The sequence below is a fragment of the Micropterus dolomieu genome, linkage group LG18 (assembly GCF_021292245.1).
Source record: "Micropterus dolomieu isolate WLL.071019.BEF.003 ecotype Adirondacks linkage group LG18, ASM2129224v1, whole genome shotgun sequence".
NCBI classification, from domain to species: Eukaryota; Metazoa; Chordata; class Actinopteri; order Centrarchiformes; family Centrarchidae; genus Micropterus; species Micropterus dolomieu.
In genome coordinates this window covers 7,476,226-7,483,711 of record NC_060167.1, presented here as the reverse complement: position 1 = coordinate 7,483,711, position 7,486 = coordinate 7,476,226, and positions in this window count along the sequence as shown.

Below are 7,486 nucleotides of genomic sequence, written 5' to 3'. Positions count from 1 at the left end.
CCCCTCCTTCCTGGCTGCACAGGAGATGCCGGGGGACGGCTACCACAGGCTAACTCAGGCCGTTCCGCACCGACTACCGGGGACTGGCTAGCTACAGTAGCTAAAGACTGATCTACCAAGGTGCGGAGCCGGACTTCTAAATCACTGAGCCTCGCCTCCATGTCTATAAATAAACTACACTTATTACATGTACCATTACCGCTAAAGGAGGCAGAGGAGTAACTAAACATCTGACACACCGAGCAGGAGAAAGTAGGAGAGAGAGAGGGAGAAGGAGAAGCCATCGCTATCTGCTAAGCTAAAGTCGCTAACGGCTAAGCTAAATTACTGTAGCGTCAGTTACCAAAACTTTAGAACAACTATGAGATTGAACAGCAGTCACTAAAAGATGGAAAGAACTGTGAGTGCTTAGGCAAAATTACTGTAAGAATAAGTGTTTAGCGAACAGTTGGCCGCTGTAATCAAACAAATGTAACTGTTATTTAGCGAGAGCAGCACAACACGGTACCAACACACAAGCACCGGAAACGGAAATGAGTCGACACGCTTACCGCAATACGTCAGCAGTCAGGGGAACACAATAAAAATAAAAGAATACTGAGTGAGTATGAGTCCATCCATCCATCCATCCATCCATCGTCAACCACTTATCTTGCATACGGGGTCGCGGGGGGCTGGAGCCAATCCTAGCTTACATCGGGCGAAAGGCAGTGTACATGCGGGGAAACTAAATTAAGGTGACAGGTGACAATTCAAAATATAATGGAATACAAGTCAGTTATCAGCTTTTGGACAATGCAAATTTGTTTCTTCTATATTTCAATTGCATTGCATGTTTTCTTATTGTGCATTGTTTCATTTGTTGTTTAACATTTCTAGTTGCAAGCTGTTTTTCAGAATAATTTTTAACAAAAGCTTTCAAAAAGTGATGGAGACATTTGGATTCTGACCTGTCCCCAGCGTCCCCTGCGTCCCCAGTTTAAATGACACCTATCTGTCAATACTTTTAAATGTCCCGCCCTATCCAGGCTGTGACTGGTTGGTTCACGTCAAGTGACATTGACGAGCTACATTCAGCACACGGCTGCTTGAAAGGCACCCCATCTGAGGGTGAGCGTCACGTAGCGCCCAGAGAACCTGACATGGAGAGGGCAGAGGAGAATACTGGCAGCTTGGAAGAAGTCCCGGTACGCAAGAAAATATCCCAGTACGCCAAAGAGTAAAATGTCGAGGTGCCGGTATGGCGTACCGGGGCATTCCGGCCCACTTCAAGCACTGTCTCATTGTAATCCTTTGTGTCCACCTGAAGAATCCAAGTCTACTATTTACTCCCCATTTAGTTCTGGTTTGGGCAGGTAGGGTACAGTGGGTTCATCACAGTTAGTTTGATGACAACATCTGCCTGCTAATGCTGGAAATGATGACTAAATGTACTGTAAAAAAAATATGAGCTAAATCAGGCTAAAAAGCTCAATAGTGCTACAGAATTGGTGAAAATGATCTCTGGGTTCATCAGTGGGAGGGACTCTTATTTTGACAAGTGATGCTTTAAAGTTTTTCTCTGTAGTCATTATTCAGTCCGCAAACTGAACTCCTCCAACAGACTGTAGGTTGTAAAGACAAAAGAGGGGAATACTGCATTGACTGTGCAACACACACACTCGTTCAGATTCATAGATAGTACACACAAACAGATCAATACTTGTTCATTGAGAAGGGAGTTCTTCTTCTCATCATAGCAAATGAGGTCAACTAACTGACTGATAAATAGACTGATCAGTGTGTGTGTGTGTGTGTGTGTGTGTGTGTGTGTGTGTGTGTGTGAGATTTAAATTACTGCAAAGCTGAATCACTGCATGTAAACACATCTAGGGACATTTGCAATTGTTAAGGTATATAGATCAAAGGAAGGAACTCAAACACTGAATGGCACAGAGAATCTGGTTGATTTTCAAAATACCCTGTGCATACTCCTGATCATATATAAACATACGTAGCCTACCTAATCATGATAGAAGCACGAAAAAAGGACAGCTGAACAAGTCGGCAAAATCAGGCAGCCAATGCTCTCTTATTCTGAAATGCTCCACATGTGATATGTAGCCTGCGGAGAGTGGAATAAAACCAGCTTGCAGAGAGCTGTTATTCGTAGTTGAAGCACAAAAAATGACAAATTAACAGCCCGTCAAAAACGTAGGGCAGCTAAACGCTCCGCTTCTGAAACACTTCAGTGTGAGTTGACGTCGGACAAAACCGTGGCACAGCCGCTGACTGTGTCGGTTCGCCTGACGCCATGATCCCACGTTATCCTCCAGATTCGTTTGTTTGTTGCCCACTCTGATTAGTGAGAAGGACCGTAACAGGAGGTGTATGGCGTTTGTGATTGGTCAGCAAGAATTTGTAACTGCATGACCGTTTAAAAGAGACAGATGTGCTGTATAATTAACCTACATTTTACACTTCACAATTAGCTTATCCTGTTCTTTCAAATCATTTTTGAAAAGAATTAATCATTCAGCCCTAATTGTGCTCTAGATATGGTACTATAATTATATTTTGTCAATGATATTTCACAAAGGACATTCAAGGAAATTATCTCTGATATACCACACTTAAAAAAAAAGCATGAATCAAATCATCATGTAGAACTTTCTGTTTTATAGACAGCTGACAATAAACCACAGTCCACAGTGTCCACAGTGTCTTCACATGTATACTGATATCTGTCATTTCATTCATCTGCTGGTATGGTAACCTTGGTATCAAAGATAAAAATGCCCATGCTAGGATCACTAAAGCAGCCAGCAAGATAGTGAGACTTCAGTTTATATGATATATATATATATTCATTAAGCGTGTGCTTATAAAAGCGACGGTTATTTGCTCAGATAGTGCCCATCCTCTTAACTCTGAGTATACTCTACTACTATCTGGCCAATCGCCAGAAAAAACAGGTATAAGAACTCCTTCATCCCGGTCTCCATTCAAGTCTCAGCTGCAAGTAACAGAAGGAGCTAGCCAACATTGATGCTGAGGGGATGGTTGACGATGACCATGCCAACAAGAGATTGGGGCAACTATGTATCGGTTTTGGAATGGTTTGTTTTTTGGAAACAACACTGTGTGTGACAGTGTGTTACAGCCAATGTGTTTTTTTGTGACAGTTAACCTTTTTTGTCCCATGGTGACACAATTGTGTGTAAGAACTAGTTTGTAACGTTCAAGGACACTCTGCTACTTATAGTTTTGATCTCTGTAATTTAAGAGTTAGCCAGCTGTCAGTTCTTAGTTGTCAGATTTTAATAATAAAAGCACTTGAATACACATGGACCCCTTTTAAATATCTATTATAGCTGCAGAGGAACTGATGTTTGACTGTTCCTGTTGTAGATGTTGTAGGTGAAAGCCCAAAGCTTCCCCAGAAGAAGAAAGGCAAACAGAAGCGTAAGTTATTTAAAATGTGTAGAAAGATGAATGCTTTCAGTAAATCAGCCTTACCCACACTAAATAGTACAAGGTGTTACCTTTTGTATGCTCTTGTTTTTCAGATGGAGGTTCTGACCCCTGCGCTGAGTTAGAGATAAGGAGTTCAGACACTGATGGTGAGTTAAATGGCTTTTATTATGAAATATACAAAAAATCCTTCATCCATACTTTAACTCTGTCCAAAGACAAGTAGAGTACTACTGTAAGTGTATGTATAACTCTTAACAGCTCAACCTTTTGTCTGAGTGCCGTCTGTAACTCTTTTCAGAAAGCTAATTCATGACGGCCAATGTGTTTTTTTGTGACAGTTAACCTTTTTTGTCCCATGGTAAGAGAGTTAGCAATCAAATGTCTGTTCTTAAAGCACTTAAATACACATGAACATTTAAAATAAATCCATTATACCTGAGGTTTCATTGACTAATAGGAAGTGATGTTTGTCTGATAATATCCCATTTCTTTGTATTGGCCTTCACCTTAATTGGTAATTTAATAGGGTGTGGTGATGGGGCAACGGATAAGACAGATGCCTTTGAGAGACCAGGGTTCGATTCCCACTGTGACCCATCCACCAATGTGTCCCTGAGCAAGACACTTAGCCCCTAGTTGCTCCAGAGGCGTGCAACCTCTGACATATATAGCAATTGTAAGTCGCTTTGGATAAAAGCGAAAGCTAAAAGAAAAAAAGTAATGATACAGTACACTACTGTATTTTCTGAGTTGTACAAGAGGCAATAGTTTTTTTCTGGAATTATTTATTTTACGGTATGTTTATGTTTAATAATCAATGGATTTCTGTTATATCCCTGCAGCTTTGAATAAGTTAGATTTACTTTAGTAAAGCAGTAATTGACCAGTAAGTATGTATATTTGTAGAGCAGTCAAATCGATGGTCACCTCATTAAATTTAGGTATTCTGCTTATCTATGAATCTCAGACTGGGCAATTCTCTTTAAACATGTCCATACTGATTTATTTTTACATAATGTGTTATGCTAGAACATTAAAGTTATTAAAATTTAAAGCTAAAGACAAAAGATAGTTAAACTAGTCCATTGTGAAACGAACTCAATAGCGCCCCCTTGAAAAAGTCCTCATTACAGTGGTAAACTGGGTTAAAAAAAATTTAATTTTCCCTTCTTGTTTTTTAAGGAACTGAGGTGGAAACTGGCATCAAGGAGCCACCCAGTGTTGGATTCTATCATGCATTTGTCTGAAAGTATAGCAGAAAGGTTGGTCCTCACTCCACCAGTTAATTAACCTGGACCTCACTATGAGGCACGTACAGGTGTGTGTGTGTGTGTGTGTGTGTGTGTGTGTGTGTGTGTGTGTGTGTGTGTGTGTGTGTGTGTGTGTGTGTGTGTGTGTGTGTGTGTTTTGTATTATATTGTATGTTCATGTCATATTGTCCTTTATTTTTTTGTTGCGTTAATATGTCTGCTGCAGAACAAATAATAAATGATTGATTGATTATTGCACACAATAACCTTACACAATGTAGGCCTTAGGCACTATAAGGAAAATACTAGTATATAAATCTCTATTAGTATACTATCATCTCACACCAAGGCCTATGGTCATATTGCTCAACCCTGTGACCCTGGACTTGGTTGACTATGAAAAAAGTGAAATTCAAAGAAACTTGCACTTGTCACATATTTTGCAAAATATGCTGTTCTATTAGTTAGATCTGCTCGCTCTTGGCTCACTCATTGGCTACTGTGGCTCATTCCTTGGGCTAAATTTGTACTCAAGTGTATTATTCTCACATTATTCTGTAGTTTGGAAGCCAGTCATGGTCCAGTATTATTTACTCATCCAGCACACACAGAGCAACATAATCACACTATTGTAGTCATGTTTTGTCCACTGGATGAATGTAAGTCAGCTATTCACTCCCCATTTAGTTTTTGTTTAGGCAGGTAGTGACAGTGGGTTGTCTGATGAAAACAGCTGCCTGCTGCTGGTTTCAAATGAGGCTACTGAGACCGAACCAAACAGTGAATGTGCTGTAAAAAGCCAAAACAATGAGCTAAATGAGGTTGAGTTGGTGAGAATTAACTGGTCAATATCTCTTAATTTGAGAGGGGTCCAACTGCAGACCTCCACTGTGGGGTTGCTTCTGGTGCAGACCTCCACTGTCAGGTCGGCTCCACTGTCAGGACACATTGCGACAACAGTACGTGACTGGTTAGCATTATCCAAAATATTGAGTAAAGTCTGAATGCATTGTTCTTTGTAGGTGTTCGGCATCAAAATAGCTACCGCTGACAATATTGTACATCTAAATCACACAAATTACAGAACGTTACAAGTGTGTAAGTTAGGTTATTTGTCGTTCTATATAGGTAACATTAAGCTACGCCAACTGTTAATTGTGCTTCTGCCTGTCTTGGCCAGGATGCTCTTGGAATGAGTTTTCTTTCTGGTTAAATAAAGGTAAAATAAAATAAAAAGTCAGACTTATTTTGGACTTGTTTTGGATATTCCAAATCAGTCACTGCTGCCAACTCCTTTTCTAGCTGTGTAATCTGTGTGTATACAGTAAATAAAGTGAAAGTATTATTACAGTAGGCCACTAACTCCATTCTCCATTCATTTTTAAAAAGTGGATATTTACAAACTTATTGATACAGGTATACATATTGTATTGCATGTGTGTTCATTTTTACAGATTTTACAGTTAGATAGTCCACAAGCTTTAGTCCATATAGTCCAGCAGAGTTGTAATTATGGTCCATAAGGAGGGTCTGAGCTCTTATGGAAGCAGTAAAATCATGCATCTGTGGGGGTCACTAAGTCATTTACCAACAACCATTATTTTTAATCACAAAGGTATTTTCATTGAAATTATTATTTATATTAATAAGATAAACAAGCTAAAATAAACAAGTTTTCGAAATGCTGCACACCGCATGAATGTCATTACGACATGATTAATAATGATACCATAAATGGCAGATTTGCGGTCTTTGTTGGTTTATTTCAGGCTTTTGAAACTTAAACTTTGTTGCAGTATCACACACATCTGGTGCAAATATTGTGCTGCTGTGTGTGAAAGAAAGTGTTGACCACGTAATGAGCAATGAAGTCTCTTTCTCTCTGTCTGTCTTAGGCAATTATTTACTTAATAAATAAATAACGTTTGTTCTTATTAAATTCAGCTGATAGCAATAAAATGCCATAGTATACATTACTCTTCAAAAGAAAATTATGAATGAGGTGTGTGTGTTTTTTAAGAAGACTGGAAGAGAGGCAAAGTTACACTCAACGACGATATGTTTTTCTGTGAAATGATGTGGCTTGCTGTATAGGCTTAGTTAACGTCATATTTTGACAGAAAAAATAAATAGTCCCTGTAAAAAAAGATACTGTTAGTTGAATGATTGAAGCGATATACAGCTGTATAACAGCTGAAATTGTCATCGTAGGTGCATGTCCACTGTGAGAGACATAATCTAAAAAAAAAAAAATTCCAGAAATCACAATGTATGATTTTTTAACTATTTATTTGTATGATACAGCTGCAAATAAGTATTTGAACACCTGAGAAAATCAATGTTAATATTTGGTACAGTAGCCTTTGTTTGCAATTACAGAGGTTAAACGTTTCCTGTAGTTTTTCACCAGGTTTGCACACACTGCAGGAGGGATTTTGGCCCACTCCTCCACACAGATCTTCTCTAGATCAGTCAGGTTTCTGGGCTCTCGCTGAGAAACACGGAGTTTGAGCTCCCTCCAAAGATTGTCTATTGGGTTTAGGTCTGGAGACTGGCTAGGCCACGCCAGAACCTTGATATGCTTCTTACAGAGCCACTCCTTGGTTATCCTGGCTGTGTGCTTCGGGTCATTGTCATGTTGGAAGACCCGGCCTCGACCCATCTTCAATGCTCTAACTGAGGGAAGGAGGTTGTTCCCCAAAATCTCGCAATACATGGCCCCGGTCATCCTCTCCTTAATACAGTGCAGTCGCCCTGTCCCATGTGCAGAAAAACACCCC